The 6,741-nt window shown below is 44.3% G+C and overlaps 1 pseudogene; it reads right to left on the bottom strand.

The window, feature by feature from the left end:
* Nucleotides 1–2,326: 2,326 nt before the first annotated feature.
* On the bottom strand, nucleotides 2,327–3,029 carry LOC136381209 (adenylate kinase 2, mitochondrial pseudogene; annotated as a pseudogene).
* Between the last annotated feature and the right edge of the window lie 3,712 nt (nucleotides 3,030–6,741).

The raw sequence follows: 6,741 nt of genomic DNA, 5'->3' as shown, positions 1-6,741 counted from the left end.
CCAGAGCCACTCTAGCGCCTGGGGCAGAGGCCAAGGAGCCATCCCCAGCGCCCAGGCCATCTTTGCTCCAATGGAGCCTTGGCTGCGGGAGGGGAAGAGAGAGACAGAGAGGAAGGGGGGGGTGGAGAAGCAAATGGGCGCTTCTCCTATGTGCCCTGGCCGGGAATCGAACCCGGGTCCCCCGCACGCCAGGCCAACGCTCTACCGCTGAGCCAACCAGCCAGGGCAATAAATTAAATCTTAAAAAAAATTATTGATTGATATTAGCTAGAGAGGAAAGAGAGAGATGAGAACATCAAGTTGTTCCTGTATGTGCCCTGATAGGGGATCAAACCAGCAACTTTTTTGCTCTAGGATGATGTTCTAACCAACAGAGCTATTTGGCCAGGGCTGGTGTATTTTTATTTTTTGGAATGTTATCTCATTATCTCTACAAATATATATATATATAATTTATATATAATAAATTTATAATAATATAATTTATAAAGTATATATAATTTATAAACCGTATAATAATTTTATATAATTAGTAATTTAAATATAAATTATATATAATATATAATATAATATATACTTATATATTTTATATATTATATTGCAAATAATACATATATATTATATAATATATACATAATTTTTATATATATTATATATATATTACAAACTCTATTGATTTAGGGGCCAAACAAGGCAGCATTTGGTCAGTTAAGAAAGGCACCTCGGCCCTGGCCGGTTGGCTCAGTGGTAGAGCGTCGGCCTGGCGTGTGGAAGTCCCGGGTTCGATTCCCGGCCAGGGCACACAGGAGAAGCGCCCATCTGCTTCTCCACCCCTCCTCCTCTCCTTCCTCTCTGTCTCTTCCCCTCCTGCAGTGGAGGCTCCATTGGAGCAAAGATGGCCCGGGCACTGAGGATGGCTCCATGGCCTCTGCCTCAGGCGCTAGAATAGCTCTGGTTGCAACAGAGCGACGCCCCGGATGGGCAGAGCATCGCCCCCTGGTGGGCGTGCCGGGTGGATCCCGGTTGGGTGCATGCGGGAGTCTGACTGCCACCCCGTTTCCAGCTTCAGAAAAATACAAAAAAAAAAAAAAAAAAAAAAGAAAGGCACTTCACTGAAAATATACCACAGTGCTGTCGAGTGATCCCAGACACAGATTTGAGGATAGGAAGGTTAATCTTTGGATGATGTCACTTAGGACACTTTCTCATTTATTTAAAGCATCTATTCACATATCATGAATGAAAGAAGGCAAGAGTGCAGGATTATGGTACATACTGGATGATTGCTGAGCACTTACCCATGAAAGCAGGTGGACAGGTAAGTCAGTGGTAAGTAAGGAAGGGAGTGAGACCGGCTTTCCCCACCTTCCCTCTGACTCCTGTAAACTTGATTTGCTGAGCCACAGCCCCCGTGAACATAACCCATATCTTTTTTAAAAATGTCGAGATGAATTTATTTATTTTTTTCTGAAGCTGGAAACGGGGAGAGACAGTCAGACAGACTCCCGCATGCGCCTGACCGGGATCCACCTGGCACGCCCACCAGGGGCGACGCTCTGCCCACCAGGGGGCGATGCTCTGCCCCTCCGGGGCGTCGCTCTGCCGCGACCAGAGCCACTCTAGCGCCTGGGGCAGAGGCCAAGGAGCCATCCCCAGCGCCTGGGCCATCTTTGCTCCAATGGAACCTTGGCTGCGGGAGGGGAAGAGAGAGACAGAGAGGAAGGGGGGGTGGAGAAGCAAATGGGTGCTTCTCCTATGTGCCCTGGCCGGGAATCGAACCCCCACACGCCAGGCCGACGCTCTACCGCTGAGCCAACCGGCCAGGGCCGAGATGAATTTTTGATCTCATGATGTGGGGAACCAGGGTCAGTAGTCAAACTCTCACTGTCCCAAACAATAGCACAGAGAGGACAACAATTAGATTCCCTGTATTCCTGGGCTGGCAACCCATGAGGTTCTGAGATAAAAGCTGAGGACTCAGGGCACTGGCTTTAAAAAATATTGTCAAGAGTCCAGAGCAAATGAAAACTGATTTCTTACAAAATTGTTCCTTCCTATTTCTACTTAAACCCTCCAATTGTTCCTTCCTATTTCTACTTAAACCTTCCAATCAGTTTTTTAAATATTAATTTTTAAGACTCCTACCCTATGTAAAAGAAAAAGCATCAATCACTACAACACTGTTCCTCTTTCAATATTTTTCTTGAGTCTCTCACCACTCTTCACTCTCATCCTTTTCCTGACCACCTCTCCCGTCTGCCCAGCATTGAAGAGCAGGGATCACAGGGTAATGAACAGTGGTGGAATGCCACCTGGCTTTCTGTTACTAGGATGTGGCTTTGGAGAAGACTGCTAGGAAGTCTGCAAACCCAGCATGAGGAGTCTGGGCTACACCAATGGTGGAGTGGATCCCCGTTTTCTGCTGTGCTCCACCAATGCAGTGGTCTGAGTGTGGTCGGCCTCCAGGTGGATTTTTAAGGCCTTCTTATTATCATCTGATTGGCAGACCAAGTGCTCCCCAGTGATGTCATCATCCATGGGCTCTTTTGGGGGGGTTGGACTCCTTGTGGTAGGAACAGCCACTCGGGGTGAATCAGCCTACCTTTGACTCTCAGATCAGCAGAGAGTCTGGGATGCAGAATTCAGTCACAGAATCATGTTTCTCTTTCCTCTTTTCCATGAGGTCATCGAGCATTTCTGCTTGCCTCACAGCCCTAGGGAAGCCATCTAGAAGAAAACCATTTTTTTGCATGGAGGGGTGTCCAGCTTCTTCTCAATGAACTCCACTACCATTTCACAATCCCCATTTTCCCAGCATCCATAATTGTCTTCAGCATTTTTTCCATCTCTGAACCAGAAGCCACGGTGGCCCTCAGCATGTCCCCAGTAGTCAGATGGCAGAAACAGGTGTTTTTGGCCAATGTAGGTGCCTGGGTACCCTTGCTTGCCTCAGGTGGTCCCAGCAGCACAGCCTGGATGCCTTTAGGACTCTCTGGGCCCGGTTTGGACAATGGCATGTTGGGAACCATGGCTGTTGAAGTCTCTTACTTGCAAATATTTTTGAAACTCCAGTTTCTCTTCTTCTGGAATTCCAACTACACATATATAGGATTGTTTGACCCCACCGTTTTGGGATGTTCTATTTGTTTTTCACTTTTTTTTATTTTTGTATATCAGTTTAGATGACTTTATCTTCTTTTCTTAACTGTGTTGAGTATACCAGTGAGTCCATCAAAAGGATTATTTACCTCTGAATATCATGGGATTTTTTTTCCCCTAGTATTTTCATTTGACTCTTATAATTTTCGTCTCTCTACTGAAATTCTCCATTTGCTCATGCCTGTTTTGGGGCAACTGTGTTAGGCTTGCTTGCTGGTTTACTGGCTACAAGCCCTTTGCCTGACTAGTGCATGAGCATGTGGCAGCCCCACGGTATGTATGGCCTATTTAAGTCTGTGGGTGCTTGATCTCAAGGGGATTGTGGATGCCCGATTGCCTGCCCGCCACTGTGAGTGGCCATTTTGCTGTTTCTTTGCCTGAGGGGCGGTTTCCCCTGTGTAATGTCAGTGGCCGAGGCCAGGCAAGTTCACACTGGATTTGGGCAGACAGTAAAGAAACTGCAGAGTCAGAAAGCGTTAGGGCCATTCTAATAAAATCTCACAATGGTGGATAAGCCCACAGGCAGGGGAAACCTCTTCTTCGGCACATGAACAGCAAGAATGGCCCCTCACAATGGCGGACAGGCAATCCACAATCCACAATCCCCCATCTCTCTTGAGCGCAAACACCCATAGCCTTATGTAGGCTATGCAGACGTGCCTCTGCCACATGCTCACGCACTAATTGAGCAAGTGCTTGCAGCCGGTAAACCCGTGAGCAAGCCTAACACAGCTGCCCCACAGATGGGGATTCTCTGTTGTCTTGGACTAGTCCCAATCTTAGTCAGGCCCTTCTTCAGTTTCTTCTCCTGGTAGCACCCAACTCAGCTTTTTATCTATGGTGTGTCTTGGGCAAAAATTTCCTACTCCTCCGTAGGCAATAGTGGACTTCAGCTTGCTATCAGTATAGGATCCGGAGTCCAAGAGCGTATCCTGCGTCTTTCACAAGGATAGAAGAAGCCTTTTCCTCTACATTTACCCCATCTATAAGAGATCTTTACCTCTGCCCTGGGGTCAGACAGTTTGCCTCCCCTTCTCCAGAGGCCTAGGGCTTTGCTTTATAGGGTAGAAGAGTGAGGAAAAAGAGTGGGGAGAGGCTTTATGTCCAACTCCTAGCAGCTGAGAATTATCTCCTTTATGTCTGCACCACTGAGGGATTCTTCTTTATTTTTTATTTATTTATTCATTTTAGACAGGAGAGGGAGAGACAGAGGGAGAGGAGAGACAGAGAGAAAGAAGGGGGGAGGAGCTGGAAGCATCAACTCCCATATGTGCCTTGACCAGGCAAGCCCAGGGTTTCGAACCAGCAACCTCAGCATTTCCAGGTCGATGCTTAATCCACTGCACCACCACAGGTCAGCACTGAGGGATTCTTTATGGTCTCCTGTTCTGCCCCTAATCTTTCATCTGAGCACCAGATGAAAGAAAGCTTGTGGGAAGAATTTATGAGTACAATCTCTCCTTGTGTTTTGGTTCCCAACTGACATGCTACCTACAATGGCCTTTAACAATTTGCTAAAATTTTTACTGATTTTTCTTACTCTGCTAATAATCTAAACTGTGTGTTCTATTTCTTCTTAGAACTCAGGTTACTTGTCATTCAACCTCAGTTGCAGAGGCGGATTAAGGTCGGTTGAGGCCCCAGACACAAGAAAATATTGGGCCTCTTACATTAGAAAAAAGTGTAAAGTTGGGGTTTTGAGAGGCCTTTCAGAAGTTGGGGCCTAGGGCACATGCCTGGTGCGCCCACCGTTAAATCTGCCTGTGCTCAGGTGTCCGATATGCTCAAGAGAGTTTATGATTTTGTAGATTATCTGGCTTTTTTCTCATTTTAACAGTGGGAGCAAATTCTTCACAGTTTTCTACACCCTAAGCAGAGGTAGAAGTCACACCTAAATTGAAAGGCTGGGCAATTTGGAAAGTCTTAATAAGATTGGGGAAGCAGGGAATGACTACTAGTTAAGTAGCCCACAGAGGCCATTCCAGGTACAAAGTATAATCAATAGGTACAATTCTGGTAATAAGTTTTACAAAGGAAAAGTCTGATTGTTTTTATTTAGTCAGTATATAGGTTATTATAGACTAAATGCTGTAGTTATAAACAATTCTTAATGAGTCAGAATAACAGAAGTTTATTTTTTAGTCAGGCTGCATATCCAATGGAGACAGTCAAGGCAATGGAGAGTTTGGGGCTCTATTCATTGTAGGAATTCAGAGACCTGGACTGGTGAAGGCTTCATCTTGATAGAGGCTTTTATGGTAACCACAACAGTGGGAAGGAAGGGAATGTGGTGAAACATATTTTGATTTTCAAATATGTCACTTTTATTGGCCAAAGCAATTTAGTTGGCCACAACTAATTTCAAAGAAGGTGGAGAAGAGCAGACCTTTCTGTCTTGGAAGAGAAGATCTCTAGAAATATTTGATGAACAACACTACTGAATACTACAGAAGTAGCCTTCCCTACCAACTAACAACAGAAAGACACAAGTAGTTAATGGTGGTTGATTCAAGTTGAGCAGAAAGAAATCCAAAGAAATCATGGATTAATTTTAAATTAGAACTGTAAATAGTCAGAATTTTAGCCTTTATATCTGGAATATGGAAATCTGCTTAATATCAACAAACTGACTATTGATTGTCCGAGTAAATTTGAAGCCTATGATGGCCCTGTCATTTCAAATCCAATAAGATTCAAAATCTCCACCTTCTAATTTTGGCTCACTTTCTCAATTTCCTTTTTTTTATAAATATTTAAAATTTTTTATTGCTTGATTTTAGAGAGAGAGGAAAGAAGGGGAGGGAGAGAGACAGAAATATCAATTTGTTCCTGTATGTGCCCTGACCAGGATCAAAGCAGCAACCACTGTGCTTTGAGATGATGCTCTAACCAGACTAGCTATCTAGCTAGAGCTCAACTTTCTTATTTTGGTTGTTGACACCACTATTCTGCCAGTTTTTCAAGCTAGAGACCATGACACAATTTTTATGTAACTAGTATGTCCTGCTTTATGAGCTTGAGGGTACAATCAGAGGTCTTATGTTTTTAACATGAAAATCAAATGCCTTAATGCTTCTGTCCTGCTTATTGAGAGGCCTTTCCTCCTTTCTAGAGTCCTCTTCCTCAGATAATTCCCAGGATCTCAAGAATGCTTATCTGGTGTCAGGGGTCAGTCCTAATTACTACATTCACCTCTAGTAGAGAACATTAGGAAACTTACTCAGATCCTTGAGAAATGTCATTGTCTTCAGTCATTGTTTCAATCCTGGTCACACAAGTGAGGGTATTACTTTCTTACTGCTGCTGTGACAGATTACCACAAACTTGGCTTAAACAACCCAGACTTACTGTCTTACAGCTCAGAACTCTGACATGGGTCTCACTAAGCTAAAATCAAAAGTATTGGCAGGGTTGCATTCCTTTCTGGAGGTCCTAGAGGTGAGTCTGTTTCTTTTTTTTTTTTTTAAATAATTTTTATTTTATTTATTCATTTTTAGAGAGGAGAGAGAGACAGAGAGGGAGAGAGAGGAGAGAGAGACAGAGAGAGAGAAGGGGGGAGGAGCTGGAAGCATCAACTCCCAT

Source organism: Saccopteryx leptura, chromosome 9 (genome assembly GCF_036850995.1).
Source record: "Saccopteryx leptura isolate mSacLep1 chromosome 9, mSacLep1_pri_phased_curated, whole genome shotgun sequence".
Classification (NCBI taxonomy): domain Eukaryota; kingdom Metazoa; phylum Chordata; class Mammalia; order Chiroptera; family Emballonuridae; genus Saccopteryx; species Saccopteryx leptura.
The sequence above is the reverse complement of the archived record's forward strand: the minus strand, read 5'-3'. Positions and strand labels throughout refer to the sequence as shown.